Genomic DNA, 20,369 nt, shown 5'->3' with positions numbered 1-20,369 from the left:
TTTGAGAAGGACACGTCTTCAGGGCTTTGACCCTTGACTAAAAAGAGCCAGTTTGTCCAGTGTTACAGCCCTTTTCCCGAGGGTGGCCTGCATCTCATGACTCGTCATTCTACGGGAGTAAATGCCCAGAACCTTCACTCTAACTTGGGATAACTTTGAATGGCCATGTCAGCTTCAGAACTCCTGGTGCAGGTGGCTGAGGCCTTTGTTAGAGTTGTATCACAGCGCACCTTCTCCCTCCGTTCAGTCCTGCTTGTTCTCTTGCTTAACTGACATTCTGGATTCTGGAGCTGGTTTGTAGTAGATCGTGGGAGCCAATTGGTTAGACTTGCAAGGGATTTTGCAAGCTGGTTGATGTCCGCTGGCAGTTGGTTAGACTTGCAAGGGATTTTGCAAGCTGGTTGATGTCCGCTGGCAGTTTAAAATCAGTCTTGGTGGGAGCCAACCATACAAATCAGAGCGTTCCCTTCCCCGCTGAGAGCAGTTAGTGAGCGTCTACCAGCACTGCCCTCAGGTGCTCGTCACAAGAGCCCTCCCTAATAAATATCCTGTACTCTCATAAACCTTTAACCTTTGTGTAGAACCTCCTACGTAGTCACGAGGTAGAGGAAGACATCCTTGATTGAAGGCACACATTCACACCAGAACGTAGTAGGAAACAAGAGGCCCAGTTTAGCCTGAATTGCCCAGGACTTTTCTGGTTTTAGCATTGAAAGTCTCCCATCCCAGGAAAGCCCTCTGTTCCAGGCAAACCAAGATAGTTGGTCACCCTGTTAGGCTGGTAGCCGACTTAGAGCAGGGAAGGCTAGGGCTCCGACACTAGGCTGACTGCTGATTAGTTTTGAAGTGGTACCAGCAGAAAGCACAGGAAAGATGGTTTGGAGGGACCAGGGATGGTTGTAGGGAGGAGTCTGTTCAAGAAGGGCATGAGCCTCTAAAAAGGAGTCAACCATGGTGTGGAATTTAAGAGTAGGATTCTAGTCTGCCAGACTATTAGCAAGAGTAAGGAAGACACAGTTGTGGTACAGCAGGAAGTGATACAACAGTTATTTAGATACTGGAACCAGAAATCAGGCAATGGTTTAACCATAAGGAACTATTATATACGGGCCTACTTTCCAAAGCTGTGGAAGAATTTGGGGTAGGACAATTTGCAAGACTAGTTTGATCCAGAATTGATGTATGCTAGAATTGAGATTCCTTAAGTCACTCATCCTAGCATCTGGGGCAAAGCTGAGATGACCCTGGCTATAGGGTTTAGATAGCTTTGGTAATTGCTGGTGATGGGGTTTGAAGTTTTTGGTTTTGTTTTATGTTCCACAGTGTCCCAAGAGCTAAGTGTACCTATTCTACAAGTGTGGGAACTGAGGTCCTGCCTTTAATAATAAATTCTGGAGTCCAGGACTCAAGTTTACAAGGAACACACAAAAAAATCCATATGCATCATCTAGCACAGTGAGACCATGGCCAAATCAGGATGGATTCTGAATCTAATAACAAACCGCAAAGCATGCTATCTCTTTACAACCATCTGCTCTCTAACAGGAAGCACCAGGCAGTCTGGAGGCTTGGCAGATTTTTCCTTCATCTTCTTTGTCCTTATCCCCCATCTTTTTTTTTTTTTTTTTAACTTTCCCAACTCTTTGCCTACAGAACATTTTGATCTTGATGGCTGGCCCTGTGGTTTTCATTTTCCCAGTCCAGACTACCTCTAGTCAAATAGAAGTAAAAATTTTAAGTGTCAATATCCAATGTATTTTATAATATTATGGCTAATTTAATGCTTAAATTAGGCAATTGTCTCTTGAATCAGAAATATATTTTACCCTAGTAATAAGATAACACAGGGATAGCAGAGAGCAAAGAACTAATGAAGTGGTTCAAAACTAACACGATAAGTTTGTGCCCTTCCCTCCATCCTTTCTTCCTGCTCCATTGAGGAAGGCTGGACAGTGAAGGGAGACATCGGGTTATCATACTGTGGAGTTAGAAGAAATCTAAAAGATCCTCAATATTTTACATCTGGGTCCAAAGACATGACTGCTTTAAGCACACTCATCACCAGGTTAGTGAGTCACACTTCATAAGTTGAAAGTGATTGCGGGGCCAGCGCCGTGGCTCACTTGGTTAATCCTCCGCCTGCGGTGCCCGCATCCCATATGGATGCCAGGTTCTAGTCCCGGTTGCTCTTCTTCCGGTCCAGCTCTCTGCTGTGGCCCAGGAAGGCAGTGGAGGATGGCCCAAGTGCTTGGGCCCTGCACCCGCATGGGAGACCAGGAGGAAGCACCTGGCTCCTGGCTTTGGATCGGCACAGCTCCACCATTGTGGCCATTTGGGGAGTGAACCAACGGAAGGAAGACCTTTCTCTCTGTCTCTCTCACTGTCTGTGACTCTACCTGTCAAATAAATAAATAAAAATCTTAAAAAAAAAAAAAAGTGATTGCATTGTCCCCATGCAACATGGCTACCCACAATGTTCCAGCATATTCAGTACGATAGCAGCCATGCATTTTAATTCAGAGAGCTTTTGTGGCCTGGTTTGGTAAGTCTTCACAAACAGGCTGTATTCTGCGCCCCCAAACTGATTCACTAACAGACTGAACACTGGGAATTGCCTACTGGGTGGGAGCATGTGGTGAGCGCTCAGATTTTAGAACCATAGGAGAGAATCTTCTACCCTGGCCCACATACTGGGCAACAGAGCTTTATACAGTTCAAAAGCAGCACTTATTCTCATTTCCATCAAGATCCAGAATAAGAAATCCTTATACATGACCCAGTGTGTGTGTGTGTGTGTGTGTGTGTTTTCACACACTCACAATATAACATAGATGTGAAAGTTTCCCAAACAATACTTTCCCGTACTAAATGTGATAGGTGAGGTCCCACAGTTAAAAAAAGCCAGGGTTGGGGCCGGCATTGTGGTGCAGTGGATTAACTGCTGCTTGAGATGCCACATCCCATATCGGAGTGTCTGGGATTGAGTCCTACCTCCGCTTCCCATCCAACCTCCTTCCTGTGTGCACCCTGGGAGACAGCAGATGACAGCTCAATTGCTTGGGTCCCTGCCACCCACTTGTGAGATGCAGATGGAGTGCCAAGTTCCTGACTTTAGCCTTGCTTAGCCCCAACTGCTGCTGGCATTTGGGGAGCGATCCAGGGGATGGAAAATCTCACTCTTTCTTGCTCACTTGCTGTGCTTTTCAAATAAATAAAAACAATCTTTTTATATAAGAAAAAAGGCAACGTTGAGAATTGTAGGCCTAGAAAAATTTAACTCTAAATATAGCTTGATGTCATTATGTAATGAAAGATTAATTTGTCAAATATGAATTATTGGAAGTCAGTTGTTTAGACTGAAAATACATTTCCCCCTGGGGGAATATATGTTTAACAAGGGTATAAAACAGGGCAGACCACAAAAGCATCTGTCCAGGTATTTTCGCACAAGAATAGAACAGAGTAGGCAGCTCCTTGTGGTTGGGCAGCCAGCCATGTACTGATACCCCTATGTTTGCTGCAGTCTTCCTTCCACTGCAACCTGAAAAGTAGGACTTTTCACTTTTATGCTGACATAAACCAAAATGTTAATCATCCTCCTGGGAAATGAGATAAATGGAAAATGCAAAATTTCGTAAAACTGAACCTTTTGGTACAAACAATAGAATCTTTAAATATGTGATGTATAGAACTTCATAAGCCAGATCCGAGAGAAGTATTTTCTTCTTCTTCTTCTTTTTAAAAGATTTATTTATTCATTTGAAAGTCAGAGTTACAAAGAAACAGCGGCAGAGAGAGAGAGGTCTTCCATGTGCTAGTTCACTCCCCAGATTGCCACAATGGCCGGAGCTGCACTGATCTGGAGCCAGGAACCAGGAGCTTCTTCCGGGTCTCCCACACAGGTGCAGGGACTCAAGGACTTGGGCCATCTTCCACTGCTTTCTCAGGCCGTAGTAGAGAGCTGGATTGGAAGTGGAGCAGCTGGGACTCAAACCGGCATTCATTATGGGATACTGGCACTGCAGGCAGCGGCTTTACCTGCTAGGATGCCACAGCGCTGACCCCAAGAAGTATTTTCATCACATATGAGTTAAATCCACTTAGAAGTATGTTATCTTCACACAAACTGAGGAGCAGGGTCAAGAACTTAGAACAAAGCACCTACTGGGTAACCAATTTCTGTACCAGGTTTGGTAATCTTATCAATAATCCTATCATTATACAACCATGCAAAATGTATGGTGGCTATGAATCCTGGTTCTTCTGACTTCAAAGCCCAACATTCTTGCAGAGCCTCATCTGTTTCTCAGTTATTTGATTTGTAAACTGGGCAGAGGTGATGGGAACCGCAAGTCATTTGAAAAAAAAAAATCAATAATGCTATGAATTCTCACTGCACCAGGAAGTGGCAGGTAAGCGTGTAAGTTGATTTTGCTCCAGTTTTGATCGAATTGAAAAAGCACAGCTCCGAAGTTAAGGCTGGAATGGTTGAATTTCTGAAGTTGCCCAAAAGAATGAAAAGACGAGCAGTGGAGGTAATCTCAAGGAGAACTCTACTGTAATTCCATGCCTGTTAGCTTCCATGTTTGATGGAGTGCTGATGCTCAGTCCTTTCCTGCCTTCCTCCCACTCTGAATTTGTTTTTCACTGTAGCGTTAGAGGCTCCCGGTGAAACCTGACAGCCGGTCCTCCACTTCCTGGTCAGGAAGGGTTTCGTCTCCGGAGGATAATCTAAACGGTAACTGCAAGAGACCCTTTGTGAACTTCTCATTTATGCCATTCTCTAGCCAGATGATTGGTAATGTTTTTCTATGAATTTGTTTCTTTCATTTAAGCTTTCAAATTTGTTGACATGAAATTCTTCATAATGTTTTTATCATCCCTTTATTGTTACCAAATCTGTAATATTCCTCTTTACATTCTAAATATTGATTATTTGTACTTTTTATCTTTTTGTCGTGATTAGTCCTGATAAAAGTTTGCTGATTTTCTTAATGCTTTTTTTAAATTTTTTTAACTTTTATTTAATAAATATAAATTTCCAAAGTACAGTTTATGGATTACAATGGCTCCCCCACCCCATCTTAATGCTTTTAAAAAAATCTTTTGCTTTAGTCATTCTGTTGTGTCTTTTTGTTTTATTTCATCAATGACTGATATATCTTTATTGTTTTCTTCCTTCTACTTTCTTTGAGTTTATTGTGCTATTTTTCTTATTTCTTAGGTTGTTTGCTCAGATAACCAATTTTTAGTTTTTTTCTTTAGTATGTATTTAAAATGATAACTTCTCCTTTGGGTAGCCTATTACCTGTATTTGACAAATTTTGATAGTCTTTTTAATGATTATTTACTTAATTTCTAGTCTATAAATCTTGGGCACAGTGTTCACACATGCCCCTACACTAAGCTGATTAAGTTGTGGTCCTTCAATATCAAGACTTCAATTACTAAGATAAGTGTGTTAAATATTCCACATGATTTGAAATTTAGCCATTTCTCCTTAAGTTTTGTTAAATTTTGCTTTACATAATCTGAAGTTCTTTTATTAGGTACATGAAGTTCATGATTGTTAACCCTTTGTGGTGGATGTTATAATCCTATGATGTCTCTCTTTATCTTTGTTGATGCCTTAGTGTTTATTTTGTCCAGTATTGATACAGGTCTGTTGCTTTCCTTTGGTTAATATTTGCTGGGTGGGTTCCACTGGGTGTCCTTAAGTTTCATCTTTCTCATGTGAGTGGCATTTTTAGCCTAGGTCAACAATTTTTAATCCTATGGTTGGAAAAATCTTACATTTTTTGTGGCTATCTACCTATCTATCCATCCCTCTATCTATAAAAATTTATTTATTTTAAAGGTGAAGCCACAGTTAGAGAAAGATCTTTCTTCTACTGGTTCCTTCTCCAAATACCACAACAGCTAGGGCTGGACCAGACCAAAGCCAGGAGCCAGGGGCTTCTGCCAGGTCTCCCACGTGGGTGCAAGGGTCAAAGCACTTGGGCCATCCTCCACTGCTTTCCCAGGCACACTAGCAGGGAGATAGATCAAAAGTAGAGCATCCAGGACTCGAATCAGTGCCCATGCCAGATGCTAACACTGCCAGCAGTGCCTTAACCCACTGTGCGGGCCCCCCATTTTTATTTTTTAATCTACTTCTTCATTTGTTCCAATTTATTTCCATCCCTCTTTGTCTCTCTTGTCTTATTTTGACTTTCAGTAAACTTTTTGGTTTATTTTCTTTCCTTTACCAATTGGGAAATTTTTATATTCTATGTCGGTTCTTTTTTTAACATGCTGTCTTAAAAAATTCTGTGAATTTTTCCTTTCCTTGATAGCATAAGAGCTCAGAATGCTTTCTAGGTTTGATTGCCCCCATCTCTATGTTGCTTTGCAGTGCTTTAGTTTTAAGTTAACTCCAATTATTTTCATTTTATACAGTAAGCATTTGCTTTTATTTACTTACACATTATTTCCTTTGCTTACCATCCCTTCTGTCATCTTTCATTTCAGATGTTCCTTCTGAATTCATTGTAATTCTTTCTGGAATATATTCCATGGACCTTATTTTAGAAAGAATTTCCTAATTCTAATTTCTCAGAAAGCATCTTTGTTTTGCATTTATTAAAAAATAGTTTCACTGGGTAAATAAACAATTCTAGGTTCATGGTTGATTTTGAGGATATTCCATTCTCTTTTATTTCCATTGAAGCTGGTGAGGAGTTGGCTCTCAGCCTAAAAGTGATTCTTTTGCAGATAATCTCTCTTATTTTTTTTAAGATTTACTTATTTATTATTTGAAAGGCAAAGTTACAGAGAGGCAGAGGCAGAAAGAGAGAGAGATTCTCCAACTGCTGATTCACTCCCCAAATGGCCGGAAAGGCCAGAGCTGGGCTGATCTGAAGCCAGAAGCCAGGAGCTCCTCCTGGATCTCCCACACAGGTGCAGAGGCCCTAGGGAATGAGCCATCTTCCACTGCCCTCCCAGGCCACGGCAGAGAGCTGGATCGAAAGTGGAGCAGCTGGGACTCAAACCAGCACCCACATGAGATGCCAGCACTGCAGGTGTTGGCCTCACCCATTATGCCACAGTGCTGGTCCCGATAATCTCTGTTCCTTAGCTGCTGTTAATTTCATTTTTATCTTTAATATTCTGTTTTTTTCAGTATGATCTAAGCATATGTTTCTTTTCATTTATATTGCTATAAATTTCTAAAATGTGCTGGACATTAGTTTTAAAAGTTTTCAATCATTAAATCTTTAAATATTTTCTCTTCTATTGTTATGCACTGAATTGTGTCCCACAAAAATTCATATATTGGAGCTCAGTGAGACTATACTCATATTTGGTGACAGAGTCTTTAAGATTACATGGTGGGGCCTTACTTAGTAGGACTGGTGTCCTCGTAAGAAGATAAAGCAGGTGTTTTCCTCACCCTTTCCTTTTCCTTCTCATTCTCTCGCCCTCCCTCTCCTTTCTTTTCCTCCGACTCTCTCACCCTTCTCTCTCCACATGCATAGAGGGGAATGAAAAAGGCAGCTATCTACAAGCCAGCAGGAAAGACCCCACCAGCAATAAACTTTGACAGCACCTTCATCTTGGACTTCCAGCTTCTGGACAATGAGAAGATAAATTTCCATTGTTTACGATACCCAAGTATGTGTTATTTTGTAGTGGAAGTCCTAGAAAACCAGTTAAGCTGTATTTGTGGAAATATAGGGGACCTACCCACTTTAGTCTCCGATTCTTACCCTCCCCCTTCAGATACAGCTTAATGACTTTGTGGTTTATTCTTTGTGATTTATTTACTTCTAGCTTCCATTCTGGTAACTCTTTCTGTAGTAATGGACAATATGGTCTTTCACCCCAGCCTGTGTTTCTGATGTTAAGTGTGCCTTTCACTTCTAGATATTGACTTTGATGTTTTCCCGACCTCTCTGATCATTGTTTTGATTGTCTCTTGTTCTCTCAGTGTACCTTTGATGCCTTCTTGTTTTTTAAACATAACCCCTGCCAATCTGGTACTACTTTAAACCAAAATTTCAGTTTATCTCACATTAATTCTGTCCTGTGACCTATGTAAAATTTTTTAATCAATAAATCTTCAGGGAATGTTTACCCTACTTCATCCATAAATAAGACTGAGGCTGGCATGTCACCTAGCCATCTTCCTGAAGAAATTCCCTTTAAGTTTCATCCCTCCACTAGAATACTACCTTTCAGAATTTCGGCTCATGCTAAGGTCTCGTTTTGACTTCTCACGTGACACAAGCCCTCAGTTTTGTCTCTTGACTCTTTTTTGTTTTTAAAGATGTATTTATTTATTTGAAAGGCATAGTTACAGAGAGGCAGAGGCAGAGAGAGAGAGAGAGAGAGAGAGAGAGGACTTCCATCCGCTGGTTCACTCCCCAGATGGCTGCAATGGCCGGAGCTGCACCTATCTAGAGCCAGGAGCCACAAGCTTCTTCCGGGTACCCCACACCAGTACAGGGGCCCATCTTGTACTGCTTTCCCAGGCCATAGCAGGAAGCTGGATTGGAAGTGGAGCAGCTGGGACTTCAACTGGTGCCATATGGGATGTCAGCTTTACCCGCTATGCCACAGCACCAGCCCAATCTCTCAACTCTTGCATCCAGTCAGTTACACCCTTAAGCTCCATGCGACCAGGACTTGTGAGATGCTGCAGGGAGAGGTCATCTCCAATGCTGTTATCTGTCCCGGGATAAATTTCTTGCCAACTCTGGCCTGCATTTGTAGAGATTTTATGCTATATTTATCCATATTTTCCCTGGTTTTCTACACTGAGAGAATTCCTCAAGGCATCTGGTTCTCATATTACCAGAAACAGAAGTCTAAATTGTATGATTAATAGTCAGTGCTCTTTCAGGTTTTGTTTCCAATGTCCGATGTCCAGTTTAATTGGACTATTAAACTTTTCAACACAAATTCGGACTTGTGAGTTTAATGGTTAATTTCCAGGCTTGGCTAAATATTAACAATGGATCATTGAGGAACGTGACAGATCAAGTTTGCAATTAGTTTTTTCATTCAAAGTTTTAATTCTGTTTAAATGCCAGCTTTGTTCCAGGTACTGTGTTTGGAAGTGGAGACTGAAACAAAAGGGAAAAGAAAAAAAGACAGCAAGGTTCTCAAGATCTAGAGGAGGAGAAAGACCACAGAAGAGATAATCACAGCTCGGTGTTGCAAAGCTGTGAGTGGAGCTTCCCTGGGCTGTGTGAGGGCTCGGAGATGGGCACCTGTGTCAGAATCCAGTAATACTGAAAGGATTCTTGCAAGGCCAACTTGCACAAAAGGATTGCTATGGGAATATGGTTAGTAACATTCGATTTGGTCAGTTGATTAGGCTAAGTTGTTTGTGGGGCCAAACTCATGTATTCTTTCCTGCAGAGGTTTCTTATCTATGCAGTGGTCTGTGGTCACAAAGCTACTCCTATCCTGATCAGACTGCCTGCAAACACTCAGAACAGCTGATAACCACAGCCCTACACGAAAGATGGATGGGCCCATCAGATTGTCAACTCTCACCAGGATAAATGGCTTAGCACAGATGTCCCTGCGATGCTGCATGGAAATATCTTTTTAAATGAAGGAGAGGGATATCTGCTCCAGAGAATAGATACTCTGACTCCTCAGTAGGGCATGTGAATTTAATGTGCTGACAATTAAAAACCTCTTTTACTGTTGCCTCTGACTTCTGTGTGGGAGCAAATTATACCCATAGATTGCATGCCCACCTGTTTGGAGCCCAGAAAAGATTTCTCCAAATGAAAAGAAACTTATTCAAAAACAGTTATGTTCCAAAGCAGCAGCGCTGGACTGCTAGTGTTTCTGAAGTTTCCTCCCATGCCAGGGCATTGTGCAAGAGACAGCACAGTAGGTGGAGAAAGGGGAAGCTGTACTAATTGTCTGATGACATGTTTGTCATAAAGGGTTCTGGTACAATATGTTAACTTTCATTTCAGCTCAGTAAAACTTTATTAATATGATTTAAAGGTCTCTATAAACTCAGAGCTGGGCCAATACTGCATGATCTTATTTAGGAATGTATAGCGTTGTGAGGGGAAGAGAAGAGTAGAAGAGATGTCCCAGGGAGGTGTGTGTGACCGCAGCAGGAGGGAGGAGAGGCTTCCTTTTTCATCCAACCTCAGTGTCCCACCTCGTGGGCCTGCCTGGGAGCCTGGTTACAGCAGTGAGCCCCCCTCTCCTGAATTTTTAATCTCTGCTCTGTGTTTTCCAATCAGCTCATGAATGTGCTCGTTACTATCATTAAACAAAAATCCTTCTTTACTTTATATCTGTTTCTATATTGTTCCTTCTTTTTACAGCCAGCCTTATTGAAAGAATGATTTTGTTTTCCCTTCGTATCTCCTATTAACTTAGCATCCCACTGTAATGCCATCGCACCTGTGTGCACTCTCCCAAAGTCATCAGTGTGTTTCCTCCTCAATTACGATCTTATCTTGTCTCTCCCAAAGCCCTCCTTTGCTAGCCAGATTTGCCCCAGGCTCCGGGGGCAGGGCAGAATTGGGGTGAAGTTAGTAATGATCATCTATTCCTCTTGACTTGGCTGGTGAGAGAAGGGCTTGTTAACACTTCCATTATTTTGATTTAGAAGAAAATACAGGCAATTGTCTTTATGGCCTTAGGCTAGGGAATGATTCTTACTGCTTGCTGCTTGCCCTATTGGAAGAGGCCTCAGCGGCATGCCTTGGAAAGAAGGAAATCCAGGACTTTCTGCTCACTACCAGGTGAAAGGAGGCTAAGTCTGTCAAGTTCAGGAAAAATAAGGATAATGTGAGGTTGAATGTTCAATGCAGCAGATATCACAAAAAGACATAGAAGCTGAAATGATCCTTGCCCCCAGGCCTGACATTGAAGGCGTTGAAATGAGCCAGATAAACCAATTTGAATTGTACTAAACAATTTTTTTTTTTTAAATTAAAAGGAAGAAGGAAGCGAGGGAATAATTTTGGGGCAGGTGTTTAGCCTTGCAGTTAGGATACATGGATTTCACATTGGAGTACCTGACTTCACTTCCAGGCTCCAGCTCCCAATGCCAGCTTCCTGCTAACGTGAACTGTAGGAGGTAGTGGTGATAGTTTAAGATGTTGGGTTCCTAGGAGACCTATATTGCATTTCTCAGCTCCCAGCTTTAATCCTGGCTGCTGCAGGCATTGGAAGAGTGAACCAAGAGATGAGAGTTCTCTTTGTCAGTCTGTATCTCTGCCTCTCAAAAAAAAAGGGGGGTGGTATTGTGGCATAGAGGTTAAAGCCACCAGCTGCAGTACCAGCATCCCATATGGCCGCCGGTTCAAATTCTGGCTGCTCCACTTCTGATCCAGCTCTCTGCTATGGCCTGGGAAAGCAGTGGAAGATGACCCAAATGCTTGGGTCCCTGCACCCATCTGGCAGACCCAGAAGAAGCTCCTGGTTCCTGGGTTTGGATTGGTGTAGCTCTGGCTGTTGCAGCCATTTGGGGAGTGAACCAGAGGATAGAAGATCTCTCTCCCTTTCTCTGCCTCTCTCTGTAACTCTGCCTTTCAAATAAATATATAAATCTTTTTTTAAAAGAAGAATTTTTAGATAAGAAAAAACACTATGCAATTTATAAAGGAAAAAGTAACAATTTCACCATATGTTTGTACCTACCACAATACTCAAGAAGATGAGAGAGATAGCAGCAAGCAACATAACCTATAAAGAATTAGTGTCCAGAATACTTAAAAGAACCCATAAAATCATTAAGAAAATGATAAACTCCCACCAGAAAAAAATGGGAATATGTATGAATTTCAAAAGTAACCCAAAAAGTGGTTATCCTCCTAGAGAAATGCAAACAGAAATCACAGTGAAATATTTCCCACTCATCAGACTGACATAAGCTTAAGAGCATGGTAACATTAACATTAATGGCTAATGAGTAGATCAGTAGAAATTCTCATAATTCTCTTGTAACAGTGTGAACTGGAATTATCTGGAGACCAGTTTGACCGCATCATATAATGCTGATGATTGTAGTATCCTAAGACCCAATAGTTCCAGAAATACATCCTAGAGAAACTCATATATATATATATATATATATATATATATATATAAAGAGGCCTCTATAATAGGTATTGGCAAACTTTTTCTAGAAACAGCAGATAGTAAATATTTTAGGCTTCGTGGATGTGAGGTCAGTCACAACTACTCAATTCTGCTTTAAATGATATGTAAATGAGTGGGCATTGTCATGTTCCAATTAAATTTTATTTATAGAACACTGAAATTTGAATTTCATACAATTTTCATGCACTACAAAAATATATTCTTCTTTTGATTTTTCTCAACCATTAAAAACTGCAAAAACCATCCTGGGCTCATGGGCCATACAAAAATAGGTAGCAGGCTGGATGGGTTGTAATTTGCCAATCCTTGCTCTACAAGAATGTGTTCAAAAACCTTGTTTAAGTAGCAAAATACTCTAAACAAGCTAAATATTCTTTATGGGAGAATGAATACATTTTAAAATGTGGGTATATCCAGGCAAGGAATACTGCCTAGCAGTGACATGTCTTAGCACGATAAATATAAACAATATAATTTAGAGCTTAAAAACAAAACAAAACAGTTGCAGGAGGATATTATAATATGATGCAATTTAAATCAAGTCTTAAAATCTGGAAAAGAATACTCTATTTTGTGTACGGTACATACATATATGGAAAATTATTTTTAAAACTCAGAAATTGGAATTTGAGAGAGGAAAAAGGATTAGGATACATGTTGATATGTCATTTATTTTTTAAAAATTTAAGGCAAATTGGAGAAGTAAAAATGTATATGTCAGGTTTTCTTATTCTCTATATTTGCTTGACATCATAACTACAAATTATTTAAGATTCCAGAAGCATGGGCAACATTAGCATGGTGTAAAGTACACACCCTGGTTAGGAGTGAAGTTGGGAGAAGTAAAATGAACACTCAACTGCACAAGGCTCTATCGGGACCTCAGAGCAGGCTTTCAGCGTCTTGGCATTGTATAAAGGAAGTCCTTTCAGAATCACAGTGTGTCATCTTTTTGACAGCATTTTGAGAAGCACAAAACACTCCAAGAATCTAAGGAAATCCAAGAAGGTATTCTTTTTTTTTTTTTTTTTTTGACACACACACAATCTTCTATACATTTTGCAAGGTGTCCAGCGTGTAACAAATCTTCCCAGGCAGATGAATCAATTAATTCACAAGCTTTTATTGGGATTCTGCTCCTGGGCGAGGTTCCCAACAGAGCGGGGGCCGGGGAAGTCGCGCGTCAGAGTTTGGGAGGGCTCCTTTTATAGATACAGGGCACTGGGGTTAAAGGTTGAGGCAGGTCTGATCCTCATTGGTTGACCTTTAGACACCTGCGGGGACCTTGACAAGGACTTTTCTTCCCCAGACTCCTTTTCCATTTTGAAATGTTATTAAAAGTGTGTGGAGCATTAATGAGTAGCTCAGTTATCATAAACCAGCAGCCACCACCCAGATCTAGAACACTGCCAACTCCCAGGAACCTCCTTCCTGAGTGCTCTCCCAGCTAATGGTAACCACTCCCTTCTCCCTTCTCTTTGTTGTTGTTTGACTGGTTTCAAGGTCATGTTCTTGATGAATCTTACGACTGGAATTCTTAGAGTAATCCACAGCAACGATCTTTGGAATGTCTGTGAGCTCTAGGAGAGAGGCATTGAGAAATTTCTGGCTGTACTGTTCTGGAGAGCCCCTTTCTCTCCCGCTAACTGGTGGGCCCCAGCTTATGCCGTGCCTCAAGTGGCAACATGGACTGCCACAGCTCCAGCCTGTGCACCCTGTCTTGGGTATTGTGCGTACTTACCAGGAATCCTTTTTTTTTTCTTTTCTTTTTTTAAGATTTTTTTATTTATTCGAGAGGCAGAGTTACAGGCAGAGGGAGAGACTGAAAGGTCTTCCATCTGCTAGTTCACTGCCCTCATGGCCACAGCGGGAGCTGGGAACATCCGAATCTTTTTTTTTTTTAATTTGAAAGTCAGAGTTACACAGAGGGGAAATGGTTCACTCCCAATTGGCTGTGCCGATCTGAAGCCAGGAGCCAGGAGCTTCTTCTGGGTCTCCTCACTTGTGCCATCTTTTACTGCTTTCCCAGGCCAGAGCAGAGAGCTGGACTGGAAGAGGAGCAGCCAGGACTAGAACCGGCACAGCGCCCGGTGCCCGTATGGGATGCTGGCGCTTCAGACCAGGGCGTTAACCTACTGCGCCACAGCGTCGCCTTGCCACATTGAATCCTTAAAACAGCTCTATGAGATAAGAAAAACTGAGGTTGTCTAAGGTCAAAGAACCAAAGAGAAAGGTAAAAGAAAGGAATGTTGTACTAATTCATAAGCATTCAAGACTAATAGTGTATTTACAGTTTTCTCAAGGTAAAATGCAAAGTCTGATGGATTTTTCATGTGATTCTTTGGCTCTTAAAGGTACTTGTATAACTGCCATTCACTTGATCCCTGAAGAACCTACAAAAAATATTTTCTTGGCTCAAGAAATTCTGAACACATTTAGATTCACTAAAATTCTTGGGCTTGTTTTATATACATAGGTATGCATAAATGTATATATACAGTCATGCATCACTCGGTGATGAATACGGTCTGAGAAATGCACACCTTGTACTTGTGGGAACCTCTCGGAGTCTACTCATACAAACCCAGATAGTATAGCCTCCTCTACACTTACTGGTCATTTACTGTCACTGTTGCTCCTAGGTTACCAACTTGTACAGCATTTTACTGTACAGAATACTGTAGGCCACAGTAATGTGACGGTAAGTATTTGTGCAACTAAAGATGTCTAAACATAGAGAAGGTACAAGAAAAAATGGTATAAAAGATAAAAAGTGGTACACCAATTAGGGCACTTACTGTGAATGGAGCTTACAGGTCTGGAAGTTGTTCTGGGTGGGTCAGAGAGTGGCGAAGAATGTGAAGGCCAAGGACATGCCTGTCCACCACTGTAGACTGTGTACATACTGTATAGTTCTGCTATATTAAATTTATAAAATGCTTTTCCCTTCCACATGAATAAATTAACTGTAGCTTATATAACATTTTAATGTTATAAACTAAAATTTTTATTTTATTTTATTTTATTTATTTATTTATTTTTTTATTTTTGACAGGCAGAGTGGACAGTGAGAGAGAGAGACAGAGAGAGAAAGGTCTTCCTTTTGCCGTTGGTTCACCCTCCAATGGCCGCCGCTGCAGCCGGCGCACCGCGCTGATCCGATGGCAGGAGCCAGGATCCAGGTGCTTTTCCTGGTCTCCCATGGGGTGCAGGGCCCAAGCACCTGGGCCATCCTCCACTGCACTCCCTGGCCATAGCAGAGAGCTGGCCTGGAAGAGGGGCAACCGGGACAGAATCCGGTGCCCCGACCGGGACTAGAACCCGGTGTGCCGGCGCCGCAAGGTGGAGGATTAGCCTATTGAGCCACGGCGCCGGCCTTATTTTATTTTATTTTTTGACAGGCAGAGTGGACAGTGAGAGAGAGAGAGAGAGAGAAAGGTCTTCCTTTTCCATTGGTTCACCCCCCAATGGCCGCTGCGGCTGGCGCAACCACGCTGATCCGAAGCCAGGAGCCAGGTGCTTCTCCTGGTCTCCCATGCGGGTGCAGGACCTGGGCCATCCTCTACTGCACTCCCGGGCCACAGCAGAGAGCTGGACAGGAAGAGGAGTGACCGGGACAGAATCTGGTGCCCCGACTGGGACTGGAACCCGGTGTGCCGGCGCCACAGGTGGAGGATTAGCCTAGTGAGCCGCGGTGCCGGCCCTGTTTTACTGTTTTACTATTTTAACTTTTTCGTTAAAAACTAACACATAAACACACATGAACCTAGGCCTACACAGGGTTAGGATCGTCAACATCACTGTCTTCCACCTCTACATCTTGCATCCCTGAAGGTCTGTCGGGGCCATAAGTCACATGGAGCCGTCATCTTCTATGATAACCATCTCCTATGATAACTCTGCTGCCTCTGGACACCTGCAGGGACCTCTTCCTGAGGAGGTGTCACTTGTTTCAGGAATATGTCCATGGTGGTTTGCCTGGTTTGTCTATTTCTGTTTTTTTTTTTTTTCCAGCTTTCCAGCTCCTATTGAAAAGAGATATCACTGAGCATTTTTTTTTTTTTTTTTTTTAAATTTCAGAAGCAGCGAGAGACAGAGAAGAGCAAGAGCGCTTCAATCCACTGGCCCATTCCCGAGTGGCCAGGGCTGACCAAGCTAAAGCCAAAACTCAATTCAGGTATCCCACGTGGGTGGCAGCGATCAAACCACCAAAACCGTCACTGCTGCCTCACAAGGTCTGCATTAGCAGGAAACTGAAGTCAGGAGCAGGAACTGGGTGTCAAATCCAGCCAGTTAGATATGAGACAAGGATGTCTTAACCTGTGTCTGGATAACCACGATAAAGGCCCACTCCAACACTGGACATTTTGAGTATGGTTTTATTTCATTGAATTGCTGAATATATAAAAGAACTAACATTTAATATGCACAAAATGAATGAGCTTTCATCTCCATCATTATGTTGGTTATAGTTTAATGAGGAGTAAAGACAAGACATATACAGGTAACTAAATCAGGCAATGTGTGATATGGACTAAGAAGGAAGCAGAGGGGATATGAACCAATAGTTCACTTAGTTAGTTCAAATGAACTACAATAGTACCTTTTAGGAGCGAGGCATGTTTCAGAACCATCTTATTTTGTTCTTACAATAATGCGGCGAGGTAGATTTTACCCCAATTCAAGGAACTGTGCGTAAGCACAAAGAACAGCCAGGAGCTCACATCCCAAGCATGTTTCTAACAACCCCACCTGGCTAAGAGCCTTGTGATTCATTGAAAGGGGCTCCTTTGTTGACCACGTATCTCAGGGTGGCGAGAAAGCACAGGGGGATAAAACATTTCGCGATGACTTCTGACAGCATCGTGTATACGTGCAAGGATGATCTGGAACTGGTTTACCAGAGTGTGACTTGGTTCAGCTGGAAACTATGAAGCAAGATCTGATCAACAGGCGTTTTTCTATTTCTGCAATCAGCCTCAAGCGCTGCTTTTAAGCTCACAGGTGAGTTTTATTATTTATATGAATACCAGTAGTCTGACTATATTTTCATGAAATAGAAAAAAGCTCAGTCTCACTGTATAAATTGTAGAAGTCCGTATTCATTTGTGTTAATATTACTATTATATAAATTATTACACTGATCACTAATTTTCTTGTTGTTTGGATGACCATGCAACCCCAGTTGTTTCTCTCAATTGAATCATTTGCCTTCGCTCAAATATCTGCTCTGTCATTTCTCAAGAGCATTCATCACCATTGTTGTTATTTTGCAAATCAAATGAGCATAAATACAGGTTTTCATTGTGTGTAAAGATTATCAGCAAAGGTTTCTTGTCTCTGTGTGTGCTGTGTGGTGTAGAGGGGATCCTGGAAGATGAGCCCAGGAAGGACAACCCAGCACTCTGCTTTCACTTCAGTTCTGCCAATAAGCCACTGCATGCACCATGTTGTCTCCTGCAGAGCTGTTTCCAGACAAATAAGGACTAAGATGCTTGTCTCCTGTGGTTTCCCTTGATCAGTTACTAATGAAATATAACGCCATTTCTTCCATGGTAGAAACTAAAACTAGAGGAGACACGCTCACTCACTTTTTGCCTTGTATGGGTCTTACTATCTTTGAAGTCTTAGTTGAGATTATTAGTATGGTGGCTTTTCATTGATGACCAGCATAGCTGGAGCTCTAACGGTTAGACCCTGTTTCTGTCACTCCATGATGAGATCCACTATAAAAAGTAGAAGGTCAAAAGCAACAATATTGTTGTGCTAACAGATGCAATTGCATACTCACACGATTCCAATGTACTGGACACTCGTAAGACTATTAGCGTCTGAAATTTAAACCCTGTACAATGCATTATGTGATAAATGAGGGTTTGGTGGGTAGTCTGATTTTTATGAGTCAATTCAATCAAATAAGTTGAGAAAAATCCCCGGTCACTCACTCCTTACATATTGAAGCCCTGAGGAGAAAGAGAAAGTTCTGAGAGATGATGGTGGATTTCACCAGAGTGGTGTGCTTTACTTAAACACACAGTCCATATGCTTTTAATTTGTGTGTAACGATCTGGTGAATTGTCAATCTGTCCCTTTTAAAAGAGTGTGTAGGAAAACAAAATGTGCATGAACGCACTGGTGAAATATGGCTTCATGTTCTCATGTTTTGAAATTGTTTTCATTTGTACAGTGAGAATAGAAGTGTATGAGAATTGATCTTTAAAATCTCCATGGACCTAAGTATTACATACTTTGACATGCAAATATGTGATTTACACACCCTTTCTCAGAAATAAGTGAAATGAGGGGCCAGCGTTGTGGAGTAAGACTGCCACCTGGGACACCCACATCTCATATGGCACAAGTTCAAGTCTTGGCTGCTCCACTTCCAGTTCAGCCCTCTGCTAATGGCCTGGGAAAAGCAGTGAAAAATAGCCCAAGTGCTTTGACCCCTGCCACTCACATGGGAAATCCAGATGAAGCTCCTGGCTCCTGGCTTTAGCCTGGCCCAGCTCCAACTGTTCTGGCCATTTGGGGAATGAACCAGTGAATGGAGGATTCTTCTGTCTCTCCCTCTCTCCTTGTAACACTTACTTTCAAAAAATAAATTCTTTTTTTTTAAAAAAGTGGCCAAATATTTTTTTATTGTGCTTATCATCATCCGAAAGTTAGCTCATTTATTTTGTGAATCTTTTCATTGCCTCTTCTACACTCAAGTGAAACCCTATGAAGCTGTACTCCTGGTGCCTGGAACACTGACTGGCACACAGTTGTTTAATAAAAATCTATTAACTGAAGGAATTAATATAAACTGAAAAACATTCCATGAACTGAAGGAGTATGTCCGTGTATTTCTAAACTCAACTTCACTGAAGCCTCTGTGAGTGTCTACCCGCTTTGCCAAGTCAAATCAGATCAATGCGTGTTTAGTGCAGGCACAGGAAGAGTGGACAGTTTCCGACAGCATGATGCACTGCTTAGAAACAGCAAACTCTGGCTGTTCTGTGGTTTGTGAACACTTAAAAAAACCTGAGTTTTTACCTCATCTTTTAGGAAGTCTCCGCAGTGCTGGGACACTATGGAACTCTACTGGGATTTTGTAATGAAAACTATTTGATTGAAACAAAAGCTTATTACCTGAAACAGAAAGCTGATTTTGGTTGATGAAACCTGCATTCAAATCATTGAGTTATTTAGTTATCTTATTCAAGAACTGAACACTAAGGCAATTCTGAGTCATTTCTATTAATGAAGAACAACACGGACACACATGACTTAGCTTAGATCATTTTACCTTCTTTTTTGTTGTTGTAGTCATAACAGTTCCTTTCCCTTTTTTTTCTGGCGATGACAGTTCTATTACTTTTCATGTCATGTGTGACCATGAGTAGTCTAAAGAAGGCAGCAAGAAACATTTTTGGGAGAAAAAGAAGGAAGTGGTTTTAACATTGAAATTTTTTTCTTCATAATTCAGAAATAGACACCTACACTTGACAGAAGTTTTTCATCATATCGTGTTCTACTTATTGGTTGCCCAGGAATTTCAAAATAGTTTTTCAAGCTTTTCCTCATTGAGGATATATTTGAATATCTCTAATGTTAAATTCAACCGCAGAATAGCAGGAAAAGCATAGGATTTGGGTTGTGAAGATCCTCAGTTTGAATGTCATCTCCTTCCATAACCAGTATGAACTGTAAGCAAGGCACATAATTTTTGAAAGCATCACTTCCTTTAGCTGTAGAAAGGGTAATGCCTATTCAGCATAATCATTGCAAATATTAAATGTAAACTTGCATGGGAAATACCTTTTAAGTAGTTTGCATTTCCTAAATTTTACCCCACTGCCTTTTCAACTATTCCTTGAGTGACTCTTCACAGGAAAGAATATATAGAAAGCTACAAACACTTCAGAAATCAGATTTTTCTAGAGCAGACCGCCCAGAAATTCTCAAACTAGGATCTAGAGCCTCTTGGAGTCTCCAGAAAGATTCTCAGGGGCCAGAGGATTTTCTACAGGTATAAATCAAAGAAATGGCTTTTAGTCGGAAAGTAATATTGAAACATTAAAAGAAAGTCTAAAACATCTGAATTTTCACCTTATAACTAAGTATTGCTATGAGATTTCACTATGTATCGACATTTACATTTTCCACGTCATCTCAGAGAGTCAAAGGACCTTTAGGACTGTTCCTACCTTGCTGCTGATAGGTTGGCACGTCCTGCTATCCAAAGGATCACAGTG

General features: G+C 41.4%; 1 long non-coding RNA gene across 3 annotated transcripts; it reads left to right on the top strand.

Annotated features, from left to right (window-relative positions):
• The first annotated feature begins 4,154 nt into the window (after positions 1 to 4,154).
• Positions 4,155 to 18,710, top strand: LOC149123016 (uncharacterized). 3 transcript variants are annotated; one of them, XR_016217899.1, is made up of 4 exons: positions 4,243 to 4,535; positions 16,210 to 16,306; positions 16,991 to 17,133; positions 18,417 to 18,710. It is a non-coding gene; the product is annotated as an uncharacterized LOC149123016 (long non-coding RNA). The 3 variants fall into 3 exon arrangements; XR_016217900.1 differs by having other exon boundaries at positions 4,155 to 4,535; positions 16,210 to 17,133; positions 18,317 to 18,710; XR_016217898.1 differs by having other exon boundaries at positions 4,163 to 4,535; positions 16,210 to 17,133.
• Positions 18,711 to 20,369: the final 1,659 nt, after the last annotated feature.

The sequence above is a fragment of the Oryctolagus cuniculus genome, chromosome 12, assembly GCF_051225735.1.
Source record: "Oryctolagus cuniculus isolate XC-2025 breed Fujian yellow rabbit chromosome 12, ASM5122573v1, whole genome shotgun sequence".
NCBI classification, from domain to species: Eukaryota; Metazoa; Chordata; class Mammalia; order Lagomorpha; family Leporidae; genus Oryctolagus; species Oryctolagus cuniculus.
Note: the sequence above shows the minus strand (reverse complement) of the source record. Positions and strands in the feature narration are given on the sequence as shown.